The sequence below is a fragment of the Homalodisca vitripennis genome, chromosome 6 (genome assembly GCF_021130785.1).
Source record: "Homalodisca vitripennis isolate AUS2020 chromosome 6, UT_GWSS_2.1, whole genome shotgun sequence".
In the NCBI taxonomy this organism is placed as follows: Eukaryota; Metazoa; Arthropoda; class Insecta; order Hemiptera; family Cicadellidae; genus Homalodisca; species Homalodisca vitripennis.
The window spans coordinates 118,656,635-118,666,863 of NC_060212.1; positions in this window are offsets into that span (position 1 = coordinate 118,656,635).

Genomic DNA, 10,229 nt, shown 5'->3' on the forward strand with positions numbered 1-10,229 from the left:
ATATATATTTTAAAATAAATCAATTTCTATTTACTGAAATATGTTTGAGAAATTACCGGCTTTGTGTAGGCTATGGCAAAATGACTTGGCTAAAATTCATTTCACATAGTTTGTTATTGTTTTCACTTACTAAACGTTATTTATAGCACTCTTTTAGCTCTGAAGTAACTATTTATTTTTGGTAAATAGATAGTTTTCACAATAATATATATATTGCCTGTAATTTCTTTGGTTATATATAATAACTGTTTGGGTTATTCTATATTTTTTTCAATATCTTTAGTTATATTTATAGTTTTCTAACTACATAATATTTCCTATTACTTATAAACCATAAATTTATAAATTTTGATATAGTACAAGCTTTAGAAACTATTTTATATTTTGCTGAATGAAAATTTTTCGCAAAATTTTTGAATAATGGCAAAATTTAACTTTTTTACTTTTCAAAAAATAATTTATGGTAATTATTTCATTACTACTGTATATTCTATTTTATTCTAAGTAATAAAATATGCAAAATAACATGTATTCATAGATAAATGTATTAGCAAAACTTGTTTTACCAAAGTCTTACGTGTACACCCGATTTTCAGAATTTATACGCATCGCTGCTTTTTGTTCTATAGCTTTATGATGCTTTCATAAATGTGTATAATGTTTATGTTTTTCTGAAACTAGATAAAATTTGACACAGAATGGCTATCTCACTTATAAATATTTCTCACTATAACTTCATTTGCTAGGTATGGTCCCCCCCAAATTTAAGAAATATTTTTCGTAAATTTTATATTTGATTAAAAAAAGTGTTTATTAGAAAATTTTTGATGGTTAATTTTACAATATAGTGCAATTCTACGTTTAATTCTGAACACAAAAATATATACTCTTATTTATATTGCTTTTATTTTATATTTTTAATAATTTTTTTAAAAAAACCTTGCGCGAAGCTCCAAAACAGCCCGACACTACAGGATGAAATGACCGCCAGTTCTAGGGTTAATAATAAACATGTAACATGTTTCATCTTGTCTGAAGATGACTATAGAGTAATCTTATTTGTTACATGGACCAAAAAGACGATTCAAGTACCATGCAAAGTAAATTATTTAAAGATTTCAACATGGCAGTACTGAGTCACATCAGTTAAATTGTGATCTTTACACACAAATCTGTATAGAAAAAGTACAAAAGTGATTAGCCACTCTACAGACAAAACCATGTGATAAGACAAACCAATATTTACGTAATAATGGGCCAAAGATTTGTTGTACAGTAGACTCCTACCTCAGAACCATACACATGGCCAAATTAAAGAATGTAGACTAACTGAAAATACACTATAATTAGAAATATAAATTTAATTAGTAACCTATGCCAAATTATATTATAAGATAGCTCAAACTACTCTGGAAAGATATTTTACATGTTCAAATAAGTTAGTTTTGAATTATTGTAACTGGTTACCGATATGTATAAGTATTTGGAATTTATTATATTGAAAATTTCTGTTTGTTGCATTAATCCTTTTTTGCTGGGCTGCAAATTGTGTTATTTCATACTGTCAAAAAACTTATAATCATTTATAAAAAACTTTTTCTTTTTTTTTGCTGGCATTGAAAATGAAGATGATGTTCTGGTATTTGTTATGGGAGATGACAGTGCACACGCTGTCATTGGTTTCACTGCAGTTTAGACTTATCCAGAACCTATTTAAAGTGTTGCATACCGAAAAAGTGACTAATGCGGATACATAGTAGTTGAAGCTTGTACATAGCATGTAAATTATTGTAAATAGTGAACAAAATAATTTGTTTCTAATTTAATCAAGTTTTCAAAAGCCTACTTGTAAATAGAACCACGGAGTCACAAAAGACGTATTTGAATTGTATACTAGCCAGAATAATTAACATTAATTACAGTGTTTTTTCTCATTTTCTATACTTTTTTTACATTGTTTAATTAGTAATTTTGTTAACAAATTGTATAAAGTCACTAAGGGGTTGGGACAATTCTCCTTACATTATGCAATATGGCTTGCGTTTATTGGCAATATCGTATGCTTGCGTTATTGTAGTCTTAACGTTCCTTTCTGATTCCTGTTTATAAATCAAAATAATAAAATGGACGGATTATGATCTTTAACGAAATAACAGTAAAAGTTTTGTCTCGTTTCCAGATCATACAACATGTAATCAAAACCTGATGCAGGATCAGAAGTCTACTGTGATACATGTTAGTTCATCATATCGTCTTTGTAAACTCTAATATTGATATCAAAGTGATATCACAACATTCAGTGACTAGTTTGCGCTCTTTCCTCCCTCTTGTGATAGTTTGAAAGCCATCTTTAAGCCCTTACCCGGAAAATTGTGTCATAACCCTACGTGTTGTTCTCCTACGTTCTCAAACAGTTAGTACTGTAATTTTGATTAAACCAGATCCAATTTACGTAACACAGATGTGGTTCAGAAATAAGGTATGTATTAATTTAGTAGAAATTTTGTTGTTTATTAACCAAAAGAATATTTAAATGCTTCCAATACGTATCTATGTACTAAATCCAGGAACACACTCAAAATCCATTTTTTAATAGTCGTTTTTTGTGTTTCTGGAATATAGCATTACATTTTTTTAAATCATTTATCTTGTTTGGCAATCTAAAAACCTTATCCAATAATGAATTTTTACTTTTTTTTTAATAATTATAAAGGAAGAATAATAAAGAGAGGAAATAAGAGTAATCACGGTAGTAAATAACAAAGAGTGATTGGGTGGGTTAGATTATTGTTACATACTAGATAGGGACAGAGGGAAAATATAGATAAGAAGTACAAAAAGTCTAACATAATCTAAATTTAATTTCATTTTTACTTATATCTTCCTATTCTTATTTGAGATTCCTTAAATTTGCATACTCCTTGATTAAGTATTTGGTACAAAATTTTCCAAAATGTTAGTCACGTTGGGTGCCAATACACAATATTTACTATTTACCTTTAGTACTAATAGAGAATAGTGTTTTTGAAACTTTACATTACAAATATTTGTAAGGTTTAAAAATAATATAATGAGATAAACAATAATCATACATTTTTAAGCCAATAAAACGTGATTCATGCTGTCAGCAGAAAATAAATAGCTTATTTCATGAGAACAAGGTGTACCATTTTTGTATATAAGAATATGTTATTGTAAATTGTGAGATATGACTAAATTGAAGCTATTCATCTGTAGATTATTTTGTAAATATTGCAAATATTTATATAATGTTGTAATATTATAATAATATTTTTTGTGAATTTTTTTGCGAACCTCACTGAAATAAAAATACATAATTTTATACATTATAATTTACCACTTCATTTGTGCTTTATATGAATAGTATCCTAGTTTTCACTAGAGTTTTAAATAATTTTTGTAATTTTAATCCAAAATTTCCAATGTATCTATTATATCTTTTAAGTGTTTTCACTGTCTTCAATTCTCCTTATAAAACTCTACGTCTGTTGTATCTTTGAAGCAGTAATATTTGTTTAAAGTAAATAATCCATTGTGTTCAATTCAGGCAGCTAGAATTAAATATATACTGTTATCAAAACATTATGAACCGTTTACTTTGTAGCATTACACTTATTATTAACATTGTATACACTAAAAAGAATATGAAAAGATTAAAAACCAAATTTCAGATATTTTAAATCTAAGTGAGTAGCAGAAAACGTTATTATAGCACTAATCTTCTGTATCAGGTTAAACATATGCTGGTAGAGGGCGGACATGACAGGTCTCTGTTTGAGTAGGTTGTGGGATGGGACGAAAAATAGTAAATCGTAAGATATTAAAAATATCTTCTGTTGTTTATAACTTATACTAATTTATCAATATTAAAGTATATAAAGATATATTTACGTATAAACTTTATTTTGTTATTTTTCAAGATTTAAATCTAACACGTTCATGACGGCGCATAGACACCGGACTTTCAAAAAGCATGTCGCGCAGAGTACACATTGCTATGCATTTTCTTATTTCGTTGTTATTGTTTGCCTGTCTTGGTGGTTCATTAAATTTGATCCCACAGTTAAATAAATATCTCAGACTGTTGTGTACTCCGTTGGGCACACGATTGTGTTTAATTTTTAAGGTGAATTAATTTTTAAGTAACCCTCAGGATACGCAAAGAAACATTGAAAAATCGTATTGAAATAATTTGTTTTGTGTGAAATTGCGAAGTCTACATACTATATTCTCATTATATGTAAACATTTAACGAAAAGATAACGATTACGGTTTTTAGCCATTATTATTGAAAAAAGCGATGACAAGAAAAAATCTGGAAATAAGCCATCATCGTGTACGTGTTAAACGATTATGTAATTGTTTTAAATTTAATAATGTGATTTCATTTGCTAATGTATACAACTTTCTTTGAAGTACATTGAATAAAATTATTTTTCTTATTCATGGAATAATTAACTGTATTTTAGTCTGGTTACAACAAGAGAAATTTCGTATTAAAATACTTTTTTTAGTTATTCACTTCATTTTAATCAGTAAAAAGTGAAATTTTAACAAAATTGATGATGGAAAATCGTGTGTGCTTTCTTCATGCACTCTTATTTTGAAGTTCTTTTTCCCTCAGGAGCGAGCACTTAGTATTATGTGCTCATTATGACATTTCAATCACTATAAAAAGGTTACTTTCATTTCTACCTTCTATTAAAGTATAGCTGGAGTTTACTTCATTTTTATGGCCATCTGCCAGACATGCTAGAATAGTAGCAGTGGAGATATATGAATGATGTAAGATATTATACTCTAATCAAAATCCAATATTAATATGTTGTTAGAAAAAAGCACTGCATATATGTACTTACAGTGCTTGATTTATAAAATTAGAGGTGGTGAAATTGTAACCTCCAAGTGTTTGTAGGATCTGAAATTCCTTCCATAATAATGGGCTTCCCCGGAAAATATGTTGTCTCAAAACAATTTTGAGTTACAGAAAAAGTTTCCTGTGCAAACAAAAAGTGCTTTCAGAGAGCTAAAGGTACCACAATGCCTTTCCAGTGAATTCCACCTCAAAATCAAGCATTATATATACAGTTGTATAACCTTAACAATTACACATTAAAATACTCTTTTTAAAAGACTTAAAATGTTCACAACAATCTTCAATACCTTTACCACAGCAATATTCAAATCTTTATTTATTATTTCACTAAATATTCTATATTTAACCGTTATTGATGCTGTTTTAATTTGTTCATTAACTTATTTTTTTAGTTTATTATTATAACACTAAGGTTTTTCCTTGTAAGAAAGGTTCGAATGAATAATCAAATTAAATGCATTTGTACTGAATAGTGCTGGGTTGTTACAACTGTTTGGTATGTTTTATTTTTTGAACCTTTTTATTCAAATCGTACCTATTCCATTTAGCTAGTGTAACTGTGTTGTTACAATACATTCTTCTAATTAATTGTCTTCCAAGAGTGAGGTCGTCCGCTCTAATTTTATTGTAGCCAAGTTGTATTGAACAAAAGTGTTTTACTCAAGCTCACTATGTTGTTTGCACAATTTTTATTATTTGTGTATTTTATTAACAATTGTTTTTTATCAGTGTCATATTAAAGGTTATGATAATGTGTTAGTATGTGTTAAACAAAACAGTATCTTTTAAAGTTTATTCTTAATTTAATTTGTAAAAATAAATTCAGCATACATTTATTGAATTGATTAATTGTTTTACTCTGAAATATTTTAAAATATCTTGAGCCATTCTCAACTATTATTACATTTTATAGATAATTTGTCTTTTTGGCTATAAAAATTAACTTTTACTCAATAATTACATTGCGTTTATAATTTTATAATCAAAGTATTTTGTATTTGTTTTTAAATAAACTACATAGTAACAGTGTTTTTATTGTTTATAATATTCTGTGAGATATTGTTTGTGTAAGATAGATGAGACTAATTTTTATATAGATGTATGCATTTAAATACTTTATTTTCACTATGTAAACTCCTATTTAATTGTGTGATGAGAATTGTTTTATGGACTGAATCCATGGATCTTGTACTTAAAGAATAAACTGTACTTATTCCTAGTTATACTTTGTATATTGTACTTTTATAATCAGATTCAATGTTGGGACTGTAAATAAAATAATGTTAAAATGTTGTGCACGAATCTCGCTGTCTCTACAGGTGTTTATGTAAAATGCTCCAATACTGGTAGTATTTTTGAAAATGACTGATCCTGAGCTAAATCTGCAATGTAGTGTAATCCGTATGTGTTTATTACCTTATCTATTGATTTGAAATTATTAACTGTGTATTAGGGATTGTGTGTACACACTGTCCAAGTACTGCTATACACTGCCAAACACTCAGACACTTCGTCAAGAACAGACACGAGCACTCTGCCAGATACCAGACTGGCACTGCCACTGTTATCCTGCCACTCAAACGGTGACACATTTATAATAAATTGAAAGCACGTGACAATACTGACTGATGAGATTGTAAAATCTGATATTGTTTCATTCTTTATTCCAAGAGGAATACTATTTTCCATCAGTAAATAGACTATACTCAATGTGTAACAGCAATAAGCAAGTACAGTGAGCGTACATTTGATAGAAATAGACATCGGTATGAAGTGGTTTAGTATCTGAAATTAGGAATTGAATACAAATAACAACTATTACTCGATTGAAGATAAAAATGTTGATTTCAAACTTTGTATCAAGAGCAATATGAATTGCATTAATTTGTTTAAACCAACTCAAGAAACAATGCCAAAAACAAAAACACATCAAAAATTAATGTGTGATATTTTTGACACTCTCTTCATATGTTGTCATAATGTGTTTTTAAATTTGTTCCTGATAATATTAACCCTTTGAGTGCTAAGAGTCCATGAGATTGGCCCACGGATATTTCCAAAAATATTGGTTTTTAAATGTTTATTATTCTGTTACTAATTTTGAAATATGGCATTGTATTTAGTCTCATTTTATACATAATAAATCAAATATACATACATAATATCTTGATTGGATTTTGAAGGAAACCAGTATTTTTGTATAACTGAACAATTGCCAATGTCCGGAAAATTCCTGTTTCCTTCACATTCCTTCCATCGTCAAAAACAAAACTTCAAACAAAGAATTGATTGGATTTGTTACAGCTGTTTGCCAAATATGAGGGACAAATTTTATGCGAGTGCAACTTTTTTATATTTTGTACTAATATATAAAAAAGATCATACTTAGAATTACACATACTTACATTTTTGAAACTTGGTAAGTTTACTTGTTCCTACTTACATAGGGAACAATAAAAAAGTTCCATATAGATGTATTAAGATAAAATACTAATATTCTTTACCAACACATAACAAAATTTAAAAACACAATTTGTTTGTGTAATTTTATAATTTAAAAATTTTAACAGATTTTATCCCATCGGGTACATAAAACGTGTCATGCGCCCGATGGGGTACACATTGGTATGCATTTCCCTATTCCATTTTATATTGTTTGCCTGTCTTGGTGGTTCATTAAATTTGATCCCGCACTTAAATAAATATCTCAGACTATTGTGTACCCCGTCTGGCACTCGATTGCTTAACGTTTTAGTTCAATTAATTTTTAGCTATCCCTCGGAATACAAAAAGAAACATTGAAAAAACATGTTGAAATAATTTAATTTGTGCAAAACTGTGAAGTCTACATACTTGTCTCATTTAACGTAAAAATAATAATTACGGTTTTGGCCATTATCTATTGAAAAATTCAAAGACAAATAAAAAAGACCAAAAATAAATTGTTGTCGTGAACTTTGTTTTTCATGTGGAGAGTTATATAGTGGTTGGAAATTTCGGTTGTAGATCTCTTTCCTGAAGACTTATACAAACCAATGACATTCCGGATATGTTAACTAGAATGTAGTAATTTTATTAGAGTAGCCTAATCAGTAACTGTCATATGAAGTGACAAATGTCTTTCTATTTAGAGCTGAAAAGTTTCCCTCGAACCATCCTATTTTAGAAAACTGTGTGTAATATTTTGAAAATCATAAACAATCTTAGTAGAGGGAGTTGGAAACCGCTCTGTAAAAATAAAAAAAAAAAATAAGAACAGTTAATGTAGCAATTAACCTACACCATACGAGCAGACAGAAATGGACTGTTATGACCAATAACTGAAATTGTTGCGGCTCTGTTCAGTTGGACATCCGTGTACGCACATCTCTAGTAGCACATGAAGTAGAATGTTTATCCACTGTCTTTCATTTTAACCTTTAGCAAGATGGTGTGTTCCCCGTGTTTGACGAGCTCACAGTTGAAATGTCAATCACTTAGAGTTGAATCTGAGCTGCTCGCTGGCTAAAGTTATGAAATAACATCCAAAAGTTTGTTGTAATTGAAATTTTAGTTTTTTATGTTTAACTATTTTATTTTGGTTGTAATTTTAGCAGGACAATTGTATAATAATTTGGTTTCGAGGTTTAAATTGTTAAAATCATATTGTATCCAAGTGACAAACATAACATTAATTATTTTATTGTATTAATATTGAGAAATGAATATTACACTCACGATATAATGTGTAAAATAGAAAGAACTTGTGTGGAAAAAGATGGACACGTTAATGTCATCTGTAAAAAAATATAAAACAAATGAATTGGCTGCATTACACTTTGAAAAGTATTACAATAATTATCTTTTAAGTACAAAAAATATTTTAAATTCTTCTGAGCAAACAAAGCTAATAATTTAAAGGTCGTGTTTGATATTTCAACCATAATAATTGTTAGAAAAAAATCCTAGATCTGTTTAGAAGTGAAATAATCTTAGTTAACTCAAATTAATAATTGGAACAATAATCAAAATGAAATATCGTATAAAATATATAATTTATTAAGGTTTTTAATATAAAAAATATATTTATGCAATGTGATAAGTAGCATTTTTATTGAATCATACATCACGTACACAGTATTACAAGTTAAAAGACTGTATAAATAGTTCAGTGATTATATAAAACCATTCTAGTGTTTTATAATGGTTCTTTTTCCTTTTAAAATAATAATGTTTGTGTATAGTGAATATTTTATGAAATTGGCTATGAATTATGAAATGATTATGAAAATTATGAATTAATATTTGGAAATGACTGTTGTAAGATTTATATGAAAAAGTTGATGAAAAGTCACAATATTATGAAGTTAATAATTAATTAGTGTTAACATTTTTGTGTGTTATCCTGTAAAGATTTACAATCATATAATATGTTTTGTATAATTATTTCTATTATTGTTTCATAAAATAATTATTATTTAATATTATTTGGGAGCAATAAATTGATAAATTATTCAATTATATTGGGACAATATCCACCTTGGTACAATTTTAACATTTTTCACCTGTTACAAGGTGATATGGAATATTTATTACCCGATATAAATGGATATTTATTAATTATTGTAAAAATCAGTTTATTATGTATATTTAAGCTTTCTGTGCTGATTGTAGTGCTTTTATCAAGATGTATTACAGATTAACCTTTATTACATTGATTTATCTTGGGACTTTTTTGGTTTGAATTTAGCTCTAATATTGATATGTATTTTTATTTGCATTGCGCTCATTGAATAGTTCTTCATTAGTTTATTTATATTTTTACTATATGTAATGGACATAGTTAAAAGACATTATTAATCAAGACATGTAAAAAAGACATTGTTTTCCACAAGCTTGAATGTGTTACTAAACGAAATTGTATTTGTTTATTCTAATTTGTATTTTGCAGTATTCCTTTTTCAAAATGAAACTGGAATGCATTTAAAAAGATTTCCATCTCTTTTTCAAATTGGCTGTCTTGATTTTAAAAAATTAATTTAAATTCTTTTGATTGAACATGTGTGTACAACCTGATGTACATACAGAGGATAAATATTTTTCCAATGTGGTTTTTTTCATGTTAAGCTACAACCAGTGTTATATTACTGATGTGATACTTTTCACCCACATTACAATCTGTTATATTTCACATGAGAGTTAAGAATCATTAAGGAAACCAGGTGCAAAATTGAAGAAGTGTAGTCACCTTTTTTCTTCTAAAACTACAAAAATATTTGCTGAATACTGTTTTAAGTCAGGTAAAAAATTCTATAATATTCAATATTATCTTATCTACTTAATGAATTAATGA